The sequence below is a fragment of the Hyperolius riggenbachi genome, chromosome 3, assembly GCF_040937935.1.
Source record: "Hyperolius riggenbachi isolate aHypRig1 chromosome 3, aHypRig1.pri, whole genome shotgun sequence".
NCBI lineage: Eukaryota > Metazoa > Chordata > Amphibia > Anura > Hyperoliidae > Hyperolius > Hyperolius riggenbachi.
In genome coordinates, this window is record NC_090648.1 from 65,134,796 (window position 1) to 65,148,201 (window position 13,406).

Below are 13,406 nucleotides of genomic sequence, written 5' to 3' on the forward strand. Positions count from 1 at the left end.
ATCACTGGTGGCGACACCTTTAGTCCTGTCAGGTGATCTCTGCAAACTGTTTGTTTACTGAGAGTTCCGAGACGAGTACAAATAATTCCTGGCCACATAAGCAATTCACTTTTTCTCCTGAGTTCTCTCCTAGGTGATGTTTTCACACCTCGTCATCATATGCCAGTTAAACCACCAGCAAGCAAGAAAATACTCAAAACAATTTTGATAATTACCATAAAAGTAAATAATTACTGCATTCTACTATATGTTACTACAGTGGGTGCTGCATGCTAAAAAAAAGATACTTACCTAAGGAGAGGAAAGGCTCTGGGTCCTATTGAGCCTTCCCGCTCCTCTCCCTGTGCAGCGCTGTCCCCGGAAGCAGTATATGACTAATTTGGTCAAATACTGCTCGCTCTGCTGGCAAAGGTGACTTCAGAAAGTCTTCAGGAGCCCGAGTACTCCGGAAGAAGGGCCGCTCCATTCTGCGCACGTGCAAGCGCCCTCTCTACGCACTCACACAGTATGGAGCCGCCTATCTTCAGGAGGACTCGGCTCCCAAAGCCTTCTGAAGTCCCCCACGGCGGGCATTTAAATAGGGGAGCCAGTGCTGCACCGGGAGAGGAGAGGGAAGGCTCATTAGGACCCAGAACCTTCCCTCTCCTTAGGTAAGTATCTGGTTTCTTTTTTTTAAAAAAAGAGTCCCATTTACTTTAAAGGACAACTGAAGTGATGGGCATATGGAGGCTGCCATAGTTATTTCCTTTTAAACAATACCAGTTGCCTGGCAGCCCTGCTGAGCTATTTGGCTGCAGTACTGTCTGAATAACACCATAAGCAAGCATGCAGCTAATCATGTCAGATCCTGCTGTTCACCTGACATCTAACTGCTAAACAGCAATCAGCACAACTGCCATCTTCATGTTTGCTATTTACCTGCATCAGTGTTTTACTACAGCTTACATCTGGAAATATGCCTGAAGAAGGGGACTAGATCCCAGAAAGCTTGCATTATTTAACTTTATCAGTTAGCCATTAAAAGGTATTACTTTTACAAGACTTTGTTTTTTTCTACCTACATATATTGTTTGGCTAACACAGTACAGAAACATTTTTACTACTATGAAATGAATAACAAATTCCAAGGCACAGATGAGTGAGAGAGCCCTGTCCTTGCAAGCTTACAATCTAAAGGCATGGATAAATGTGGCTCTATGGGGGAGGACTTGAAACACCCAGAGGTACAGACTACTCAGCATGCTCATGGGAACCAGAACTCCTAGGAGTATGTAAGGGGCTAAAAGAGACAGAAGTTCATATCATGATCTTAGTAAGAGGGCTTTGTGGTCTCATTAGCCCCTTACACACTCCTAGAAGTCTTGGGAGTTCTGGTTCACCATGAGTTTGCTGGGTACTGCTGGGTACTGCTGGGTACTGGGTAGATTTGAAATTCAAAAGATTCAGGAATATTTTTGGATTCTCATTCGAGTAAATTTGGGATTCGCCCCATCTCTAAGGGTAGGCGTTCATGAAGAGGTGAGTTTTAGAGGCTTATTTGAAGGAGGGGGCAAGTCTGATGGGCAGTGGGAGAGAGTTCCACAGGATGGGGGCAGCTCTAGTGAAGTCTTGTAGTCGTGCATGGTAGTGCGAGTTGCATGGTTTGGTTAGGAGGAGGTTGTTGGAGAAGCAGAGTGGGCAGCCAAATGTGTACCTGCTGACCAGGTTAGAGATGTAGGTGAGGTTGTTATTTAATCGGAAATGCCCCTTTCAAAAGGAAAGGCCAAAAAACTAAAAAAAAAAGTCCTTTAGCGGTTTAGCGGGTGATCCACCACACCCAAATTCAATACTTGTTTCTTCTATAATGGACTGTGGAAAAGATACTGTAGCACAATCTGGCAGTACAAAACTTGTTACAACTTTGACACAAATACAAAAATTCAAAAATTGGCATATCCATAAAAATCTTTTTTATCCATGAAAGCAATTAGCTATTTACCATGTCAAGCCAGATCATAGTACCACTCTCATGACAGTCTTCTATTGTTGCTCATGGAAATTGCTTTCACGGATAAAAAAAGATTTTTATGGATATGCCAATTTTTGTATTTGTGTCAATAAAGTTGTAATAAGTTTTGTACTGCCAGATTGTGCTACAGCATCTTTTTTGTAGTCCTTTATATAAGAAACAAGTAGAGATGTTGTAGGTGGGGCAGGACTTGTGTATAGATTTGTAGGTCATACATAGGATCTTGAAGCTGATTCTGAAGCGAAACAGGAGCCAGTGGAGGGATTTGCATAGGGGAGTTGTGGAGATGGAGCGGTGGGAGGAGTAGATTGGTCTGGCTGCTGAATTCATGATGGATTGGGGGGGAGCGATGCATTTCAGAGGGAGGTCTGACAGGAGGGTGTTGAAGTAGTCCAGGTGGGAGATGATGAGGGCATGGACAAGGAGCTTGACAGTGTCAGAAATGGGCGGATGTTGGAGATGTTGCGTAAATGGAAATTGCAGGCCCTAGTAATGATTAGGATGTGGGGGGTGAAAGAAAGGGCCAAATCCAGAGGCAGGTGATTGAACCGTTGACAGTGACATAGATGTCCATGGGGGATGAAATTGCATGGGGCCAAAAATTCTGTTTTATCCAGGTTTAACATCAGGAGCCTGGCTGACATCCAAGATGAGATGGTTGAGAGGCAGGGCGACACCTTATCCATGGTGGTTGTGGAGGGGTCCATGGTATGGAGGTAGATCTTGCTGCACTCCACTTGGGTGCCCAGCGAAAGAGATTCTAGCACAGTGACTCCCTTATTGTCTGAAGAAGCAGGTTCACCCTGCAAAACATGTTGCAAAGTGGAGTGTTTTCCAATAAACAACAACAACAACAACAAATAACATTTGTAAAGTGCTTTTCTCCCATAGGACTCAAAGCGCATAAGCATGGCTCCGACCATCGTGGTACAGAGGAAGAATTTTATAAGTCCGGAAATGCCAGGCTAAACAGGTGGCTTTTCAGTCTAGATTTGAATAGTTCCAGGGATGGTGCTGTCTTTACTGGGTGTGGCAGGGAGTTCCAAAGAGTAGGGGCAGCATGACAGAAGGCTCTGTCTCCAGATTTTTTGAGGTGCACTCTGGGAGTGACCAAGTTTATAGAACTTGCTGATCTGAGGTTGTGGGAGGTGTGGTGCAGCTTCAGCAAGTCCTTCATGTATCCAGGGCCCAGATTGTGCAGGGATTTGAATGTCAGCAGTCCAATCTTGAAGAGTATTGTCCATTCTACTAGTAGCCAGTGCAGTGAGTGAAGGATCGGTGTAATGTGACAGTGGGGAGGCTGGTTTGTTAGCAATCTGGCAGCAGCATTCTGCACTAATTGCAGGCGACGCAGGTCCTTTTTGGAGAGGCCAGCATAAAGGGCATTGCAGTAGTCCAGCCGTGATGTGATGAAGGCGTGAGCTAGGGTTGGAAGATCCTCTGGGGGAATCAGATGTTTAATCTTTGCAATGTTCTTCAGCTGAAAGTAGGAAGTTTTAACTACAGATGAAATTTGGTTTCTGAAACTCAGTTCCCCATCGATTAGTACGCCAAGGCTGCGCACAGGGTTGGAGCTGTTTATGTCTGAATTCCCAATCCTGATTGGTGTTGCTTTAGGATAGAGCTGTTTTGATGGCAAATGCTGGCTTTGGACAAAAAGGACCTCAGTTTTGTCAGCATTCAGTTTCAACCAGTTATCATTCATCCATGCCTGTAGCTCAGCTAAGCAAGAGTTTATTTTTGGAGTAGGTTCTGTTCCACCAGGTTTGAAGGACAGTATAGCTGTGTGTCATCGGCGTAGCAGTGGTACGTCAGGCTATGTCGTTGGATAAGTGTACCGAGTGGCAACATTTAGATTGCAAACAGCAGAGGGGATAGGATTGATCCTTAGGGCACTCCGAATTGTAGAGGTGCAGGTTTGGACATTATAGGTCCTAGGGATACTCTCTGTGTTCTGTCAGTCAGGAATGATCTGAACCACTGGAGGACTGATCCACTGATGCCACAGTACTCTTGCAGTCTGTTAAGCAGGATTTCATGGTCAACTGTATCAAAAGCCGCTGAGAGATCCAACAGGATTAGGATGGAGCATTCCCCTCTGTCCCTTGCCATGAGCAGATCCTTGCAGTCTTGGATGAAGGCTGTTTCACAGCTGTAGTGTTTCTTAAAGCCAGATTGTAGAGGGTCCAGGATGTTGTTTACTGACAGCCTGGTTTCAAGTTGCAGATAGACAGCCTTTTCAATAACTTTACCTAAGAAGGGGAGGTTGGAGACAGGTCTGTAGCTGCTCATTGCATCTGGATCCATGAAAGGTTTTTTAACCAGTTCGGCCTATCTGGACGAGTTTCCTCGTCCAGATAGGCACTGCTACTTTCCCTGCGTGGTGCGCGCGATCGGGCTCGCGCCCGCGCGCGCACCCGCCGCTAGCCCCCCGATCAGTGAATGGGAATATAATTCCCATTCACCGATCTAACTTCCCCGCAGAAATACCGACGCTTTCTCTCCAGAGAGCGGGGTATTTCTGCCCCCAGGAAACTTTTCCCCAGCATTTTAGTTCCTGGATGCGTGATCGTTCGCATCCACGACTTTTTTCACTGTGGCCATCTTGTGGCCAAATAGTAAACTGCACCCACATACATTTTTGATTAAAAAAAAATATAATTTTACATTTAAAATTAGCAGTTTCCCTCCCACACCAAAAATTACCCACATACACTTTTTTTTATTAAAAAAAAAAAATACAATTAAAAAAAACAAAAACAACATAAATAGTTACCCAAGGGTCTGAACTTTTTAATTACGCATGTCAAGAGAATATGTTATTATATTATTTAAAATTATAAGCTTATAAATAGGGATGGACGCAAATTGAAAAAATGCACCTTTATTTCTAAATGAAATATCGGCACCATAAATTGTGATAGGGACATCGTTTAAATGGTGTAAGAACCGGGACATATGGGCAAATAAAATACATGCGTTTTAATTACGGTAGCGTATATTAATTTCAAACTATAATGGTCAAAAACTGAGAAATAATGAATTGTTTCCGTTTTTTTCTTATTCTTCCTGTTAAAATGCATTTACAGTAAAGTGGCTCTTAGCAAAATGTACCCCCAAAGAAAGCTTAATTGGTGGCGGAAAAAACAAGATATAGATCAATTCATTGTGATAAGTAGCAATAAAGTTATAGGCGAATGAATGGGAGGTGAACGTTGCTCGGATGCATGAGATTTTCGGCACTGCGGCGCTGAACCGGTTAAGAAGGGGCTTGATGATTCCTTCTTTTAGAGAGGTAGGAAACCTCCCTGCTTGCAGAGAGCAAATTTCTATTTTGTGAAATGCTGGACCAAGCAGGTCAGGGCATTTCAGCATATGTTTAGTTGGTCCAGGGTCCAGGTCGCAGGTTTTCTGGCGGAGGTGACGGAGGATGTCTGAGATCTCTTCCTCACTAATACTTTTGAAGTCAGTCCAGGGTGTTAGGTTGTTTTTGCAACTATTTCCAGGAGTTGAATAAGTCTTAGTTGCTGTGGACTGAATGAGAGACCGAATAGAGGATAATTTGTCAGCAAAGTAGCAAGCAAATTTCTCACATAGCTCCTTTGAGGGAGTTATAGTAGGTTTTAGACAGGATGGGTTACATAGTCTATCAACTGTGCGGAATAGTTGGGCTGGTCTGTTGGCGGCCTTTGCGATCTCCTGTGATAGGTAGGAGGATTTTTTCTTGGTGATCGCATTTTGGTAGCTTTCCAGATGAGAGACAAGGGTGTGTTTATCTTTTGAATTCTGAGATTTTCGCAACTTAGACCATTCTTGTCTTCTCTTTGGAGGTAAGTCCAGTTTTTAATATATTTTATCCTTTTTGGCACCTCTGTATTTATACATTTTCTGCTTAGTCTTTTGTCTATCCTTGGTGGAGGTGAGTTACCCCTTGCTTCAAGCAACTACAGAAATCAACTTTTTAACCCGAGTGGGGTCAGGTTTGCACTCCCCACCTGTCTACACAGTGGTTGCCTGTAGTGTTTGTATTACTATATCTTAAAGTAAACCTGAGATTAATTAACAGTAAAAATTCATACTTACCTGCGGCCTCCTCCACCCCCCCCCCCCTTCACCCTGATTGGTCCCTCGCCACCGTCCTGCGCCTCCTGGATCCTCCGCTATGGCTCCCGGTAACTTCGGGAGTCTGGGATTACTGCGCATGCTGAGAACAGGGTCTCGGTCTTGACAAAGCGCGGTGACAGTTGGACTTGTTCACCCTGATCTACCTGCTGAAACCCTCCTTGCCATGATCCACTCCTGGTTTATATTCTCTGACCTGGGTAAAGTATATTGCACACCTACGCTACCTGCCAGCCTCATAACCAATAGCAATAGCATTTTTTCATTAGCACTTTCTATTGCTGTCTGCTACATTTTGCACTTTGTGCTTTATAATATGTATGTTTGATAACACTAATATTTTTATGATTGCTTATTTGATTTGTAATACTTTGCACACTAGCACTTTCTGCACTCCGCTTTCTGCACCTATCTGTACCCGGGTTCACACACTGGCACGGAGTCTAATCAGATTGTGTACGGGTGTTATACACTTTGATATACAGTACCAGGTTTATTTGCCGGTATTTCTTTGATAGACTGACATTTAGTCACTGACATGGGTCAGTGACTAAAGGTGGCCACTAATGATCCAATTTCTAGCAAAAAATTGTTCAAGTGATCAGATAATTCTGATTGGTAGTGAAATATCGTAATACATCGTTCACTACACCATCAACGAACCAATCTTTGCTTCCTATCTATTACAACCAACAAGAAAATCCAAATTTGGTTCCACGAAAATCCAATCGGATGACTGTTTTTTATAATCGTTCATAATCAATTGTACCCATCAATGGAGATTATTTACAACCAATCCGATCACATCCTATTAGAATTAGCTGATCGCTCGAACAATTTTTCGCTAGAAATTGGACCATTACTGGCTACCTTAAGAATTTATTTTTAACTAGTAGACCTAAGGTGCTAGGCTGAGACATAGACACTTATTGCTGTATGCTCCATCCCCTATTACCTGATGAAGCAGGGCCACACCTGCAAAACATGTTGCAACTGTTTTTTGGAGTATATCAATAAATCTAAACCTTTGAAAATTGACAATTTCATGTCTGCTTTGGTAAGTCCACCACTGCCTCCTCTGCAATTTTAAAGTTTTTAGCATATTTTATCCTGTTGGCGCCTCTGTTCAATTCCTGCAATACTGTTTAAAAACGGGCTCTAGGTCGCTGTCACACCACCGCCTTCGCTGCAAGTCAATGCGCATGCGTGCGCAACCACCACGCCGTGCGCAGACCGGTCCAGCATGCACTCGTCCACGCAGCTCCCTGGCCCCATCTTCCTGTCCCAATGGCTGTCCGTGCTGCACATGCGCAGTAGCGCAAACACGTGGACACAGGGACAGGATGACGCAGGGACACTGAGATTTTATTACATAGGATTGTTCTTAATTGTAAGTTTTCATATGGAATGCAATACAGATATGTAATTAACCCTTTGAATATAGAGTAGTGCTGTCTTTACGGGTCATTTTGTTCTGTCCTATTTATGTCCTGACAGAATACCGTAGGCTGGAGGACTTTTGCAACTTCTCAGGAGTTGCGCTTCCCATTTACTGGATCATCTATGCTCTCCACCTTTAGTAAGTTAACCCCAGAAAGCCCTATAACCGGCCCAGGCAATTCTGTGGATTGATTTCTAGTAATAAGTCACCTTCTGTGTCACTGTGGCTTAATTTGCAGCCACTGCAATCCTGTGTTTATGAGCTCCCACTATCTACACATACTGTATAATTTTTGCTCACCTCAGTTCCTCACTTCCGAACAACACCCGCCAGAATAGCTGGGATCAGAAGGAAGTCGCTAGCAATCCATTTGGGGACTCACGTCCGCAGCGCGTCCCCCCGGTCGAGCGCCCCGCAGAGCTGCAGCTGTGTGAGCCGGTGTTTGGAAGGGAAATGAAGATGTTGTGCTCTTACCTTTGATCCCTTGATTTCCCTGGTCTCCCTCCTCTCTCTCCCTTCCTCCCTCTATCCCGGCTGCACTGGGAGCGCTCCCTGTACATCCTGCCCCCCCTGTCTGATTATTGCAGACTCAGGAGAGGGTGGTGTAGTGGGGTGGACAGTCACTTCCTCTGACCCCTCTCTCGCTTTCCCAGACCACAAAAACAATGCCAGTCTTTTGCTGCTCTTCCTAGCTGAGATTGTGCACAGCAAATCAAGCTTCCAACAAGCAGCACCGCTGCAAACGGCAGAAAATCAACCTTTGCTCGGATTCCTGCTGACATCTGACTGCAAACTGATTAAAGAGGAACTGTAGCAAATATAATGAATAGAAATGCTTATTATTTCAATATCTCACTAATATTATAAATGGAAAAATGTGGATGTTTGTTACGCAATCACACAACAATGGCTGAACAGATTTGAATAAAATTTGGCACACACATAGCACATTACCTGGAATGACATATAGAATACTTTTTACCCCATAACCAAAAAGTGGACGGAGACAAATACTAATTTCACTGGGAAAATGTAAACAGCAGCCATTCTTACACTGTTAATGGCAGGGTTCTCAAACTTTGCACAGTTGGTCACTGGGTGACTGGGATTCATATTCAGAAAAGTGGGTGGAGCCTACAAAAGCCAATCAAAATTCACCTATTAATTTTCAAGGGAAATATTCAGTTGCTGCCATTCTTGCAATGTTAAGGACACAAGCTTCAAACTTGGTACAGTTGATCACTGGGTGACTGGGGTTCAAATTCAGAAAAAGGGGTGGAGCCACAAGCAGCCAATCAGATTTGTTTCATTTCAATGCAAATTATTGATGCCAAAGACCGCAAAGCTCACAAACAACCAGCCAAATACATACCGGGCCATCAGCGAGTTACTTTATAATTTAGTCAGTGTTTGCCCATTGCAAAATCTTTCCTTACCCTGATTTGCATTCTGAAATGTATCTCTGGTGGCAACATCTTTAGTCCTGTCAGGTGATCTCTGCGGAATGTTTGTTTCTAAAAAATTCCGAAGCAGTACAAAATATACCTGGTCTCACAGAATGCTCTGGGAGGAGCATTCTGCATAGCTATTCAGCCTAGGCTAAGCATGACTGGAAGAGCGGGGCTACATACCAATATAAAGCAATATATAGCCATAGGAAGTGTTTCTGATGCTGAAACAGGGAAAATTACCATAAAAGTGGGTATATTGAATAATTTACTGCATTCTACTATGTCATTACAGTGCCTCTTTAAGGGTGCATTCTACTATGTCAATATTTTTTTTTAAATTAATGAACAGTTTCTCAATGTAGGGAAAGTACAAAAATAGCACATTCAAGGTGGTAGGAATGCATAACATAGGTCAAACAGGATGCAAACAGACCAATAACATTATACAAAAGTTAAAATAGACAGAAAATGTTCCAAGATCCAAAGATGCATAAAGAGTTCAGGAGCCCCAAAAGGCAATCTATTCTTCCCAAATAAGCAATGCAACATTCTAATTTCTCAACGCTGACATAGAAAATTTGATCAGTCAGTATTATCAGATCAAGCTGTATGTTGAAGTCTATAGCTAAATTCCACTAAATAGATCTGAAATCTCTATATACTTTCCTATTGGCGCCAGTCTGTATACGTAAACCACTGTACACTAATACTACAATGGGCCGGCCAGCCTGCCTGCCTGCCTGCTCTCCCTGCCTCCCCTACAGGCCTCACAAGTCTGCTGGTGACAGCTTCCTTCCTGTATGGAGGGGGCCAGTCAGATTGAGCTGGGAGGAGATTCCTAAAGTTCTGATTTGCTGCTCATTATCATGTGCCACTTCTGTTTCCTGTTTATGCTAAATAAAATCAGGAAGTGGTTACAGCAAATCAGAGCCAGACAAATCTATCACCTGATCAAACTTACCACATGTTTTTCCAGCAGTTCTGCTTACACACACGAAAATTATTATTATTAAAAGTAGGTGACCTAAGCCCGTTTATTCATACATTATTGATCTGTTGTTGCCTGTGCATCAGGTGTGATCTGTGCTCATGATGGTAAGTGATAGGAATTGAGCACTAAACATATCAGATCATGTCAGAGAAGGAGTCAAACCACATCCAGGCTGGAGTGCAGTGTGCAGTCTGCTATCAATGGGGAATCAGAGAATCTCTTTAAAGTTGACCTGATCCATCGCACAGGACAGTAGGAAAACATAACAGAAATGCACCCTGAATGTACAGTATTTAAAAAGTTTAGCCTGTGTAATTCCACCTCATTTGTGTGTAATCACTAGTTGTAATATGCTACCCTCCTGTATCACGTGACTGCCTATGGCAGATAAGCAGAAAAGCCCATTTGAAAGCACAGGCTGTAAACAATATGTCTGCTTCCATGAATCAGGAAATACCATGTTTCCCCTAAAGTAAGACATCCCCTGAGAATAAGTCCTAGCAGGAATTCCTAGCATGCTTGAAATAATGAGAGTTCTACAGTCCTATATATGTGTCAGGCAATTTGTGTCTTTGTTGGAGCCAGTCCTCCTGATCTGTCGTGATAAGCATCAGCAGCACTTCACCTTTTCCCAGGACACACAGCTTATCCTATATGCACAAGAGATTTCCCTAATGTCCCTGACCTCTCTGCTGCCGGCCGGGAACCTCTTCCCCCTACTGAGGTAGGTATATAGCTTTGTTTAGGTGGGAAGGGAAAATACATGTTCCCTTTAAAGGATGGCTCTCTCCTCAAATGAAGCTATAGAAATGGGATGGAGGAGACATATTTGTTTACTTAGCTACCACTACTTTGTCCAGGCTGCTAGGTGTACTGTGTGGGAGGAGACAGCTGCTTCAGCTGAGATGAAGTCTACTTTCTACTCAGCAGCGCCACCTAGCAGCTATAGGCAGCAGTGGGGCTGCATGTATTAGGACAAGTTGATGGTTCAGATGACATGACACCAAGTGCAATCCAGAGATTACAAGTTTACAAGTTACTTGACATGTTTATGTTTTTAGTTACGTGTGTTCTTTTACCTCCTTAGCGGTATGCCCAACACTGTGTCAGATATACCGCTCCCCAGAGCCGGGACAAGGTCCTCCAGCACCCAAGGCTGAAACACCAAAGTGCGCCCCTCCATCCCTCCCAACCCAGCCGTCACACACTGATTGCTATTAGACTAAGAGGCGCCCCAGGGCCCCCAACCTCCCTAGCACCTTAATCTCTAGTTATCTGGCTTGTAGTCACTGCCACGCATCCCCTTTTCTTATTTCTCTCTGCTGCAAACACAATAGGGAATGATAGCTGAGTGAGTTGTGCGCTCCCTCCTACACTGCGCCCTGAGGCTGGAGCCTCTCTCGCCTCTGTCTTGTCCCGACCCTGCCACTCGCTGGCCTCAGGAGTCCCCCAGGATTAATCCAACAGATTGAATGGCTGTAAAAGGCTTAACTAGCACTAGGCTAGCTAGTATAGGTGGGCGGCAACCCCCGATTGCCTTTGATCCCCCCCCCCCTCCCCGATCCAGCCGCTTATACATTACCCAGCCTGGCCTCCCCGCACAGCTCCGGTCTCTCTGTGGGGAGGATTGGGTCTGCGCATGACGGCATGTACGATCCTCCCCATAGAGAAGACCGGAGCACTCTCGTTTGAGGCGGTCAAAAATAGACTCGGAAATATCCTGTTCTTTGAGAAATTGAGAGCCCGTATGAATGATAGCATGAAAAAATTCCATAAAATTTGGGATCCACTGATAGCTTACTTATTAACTCCTGAACAAATAGCTATGGTGCACAATCAATGATCGGATCTTGGTCTCTCGCATAAGCAAGGATGGCGGCCCTCGTCCCTGGAACCCTCTTCTACTGTCCCTTCCCTCTTCTCTCTAACTCTTACCTTCTATAATTTCTTCTAATCTCTATATAACCACTGCTTATCTTTTGACCTGTCTTTACTATGATAGCATTGTTGGTGTTAAGACACTAGATGTTTACTTGAATAAGTCTGTGAATTTGATTACATGTGAACATACTCCTCTTTCTATTTCACACGTTGGCACTTCCTGTTGCAACTAGAACCTAATGAGCTGACCCTAGCTTATGCTAGGTAATTAGCAAAACCTATCTCGCTGGAGCATAGGTTTCATAGCTATAGGTACTGGTCAGGTATGATAGATTAGTCCTCTCCCGACCCCTTATGGGTTAGAGTTGGTAGATGGACTACCCTGTACGACAGTGTTTAGGAACTCCTTATCTGACTATTAACTGTAATAGCTGTTCTACCCACAGATCAGTATGTTGAGATTACTAGTGTTAAGCTGGCTTTTACTTGCTCAGGTTAAAGATGAGTCGATTGTAAACTTTTTATGCTGTTTCTGTTTTCCAATGTTGAAATTTGTTCTTGTTGATAATTGAACTGTAACACCTACAAAACTTTTCAATAAAAAACAATTGAAACAAGAGAAGACCGGAGCAGTGCAGGAAGGCTGCGCCGATCACTGGAGCCAGGCTGGGTAATGTATAAGCGGCTGGATGGGGGGATCGGGGGCAATCGTGAGGTGCCGGCCACCAATACTAGCTAGCCTTGATCCTGGTGACTCTAAAGCTGCAAAACCTCCTGAGCGGCGTAACGCTCAGCAGGTTGATATAGCAAAGTTCCCGTGACCCGGAACTCAGGCAACTGGAAGTCTCAACTAACCGGCATGCCCGAGGGGATGCCAGGCTGAGGTGTTGGGGTGGTTTTAAGAGCAAGAAATACTCAGGGTCCATTCACACTGGGGCAATTCGCATGCGTTTACCGCAGATCGCAGGCAATCGCTTGCGCTTTTAAAAACGCTAGTGTAATGGAAGGTATGTGGCAGTGATCTCGCTGCCGTGATCGCCAGCGATTCGTGGTAAAAGTAATCACAGTGCATGCAGCATTTTGTTACGATTTTTGAGCGGTCGCAACTGCAACGTTTAAAAAGCGCTAATCGTGATCGCTCAAAAATCATGACAATGTACAGTAAAACAAAATACATGTTAACCAACAAAAATCGCAGCCGCAAAACACTAACGATTATCGCTAGCGTTCTGCGATCCGCAGGACGAAAGACCCCTCACTGTGTTCTCTCCTCCTGTCTGGAGCTCACCTATTATGTAGTATTTGAGAAGTTTCTTTTTTATCATGCAGAACAGTTCCTCTGTTGGTTAGAACAGTTTAAAGTGGATCCGAGATAAACTTTTACTCATTGCATAATTGTGTTCCTTTCATATAGTTTATAGGGCATTCCTCAAGCCAAATACTTTTTGTGTTTTTGTTTTCGCACTCTAATTCCCTATAAACTAAAGAAGCTTTGCCCACAGCAAATTTTGT

The 13,406-nt window shown here is 43.9% G+C and overlaps 1 protein-coding gene across 2 annotated transcripts in view; it reads right to left on the bottom strand.

Annotated features, from left to right (window-relative positions):
* RGL3 (ral guanine nucleotide dissociation stimulator like 3) overlaps positions 1-9,802 on the bottom strand; it is a 115,962-nt gene extending 106,160 nt beyond the window's left edge. The window contains exon 1 of one of the 2 annotated variants that reach the window (XM_068274249.1): positions 8,046-9,802. The gene's annotated coding sequence lies outside the window, so the exon portion shown is untranslated. Of the gene's footprint in view, positions 1-7,871 lie in introns of both variants that reach the window. The other variant, XM_068274250.1, reaches the window with a different exon arrangement.
* Positions 9,803-13,406: the final 3,604 nt, after the last annotated feature.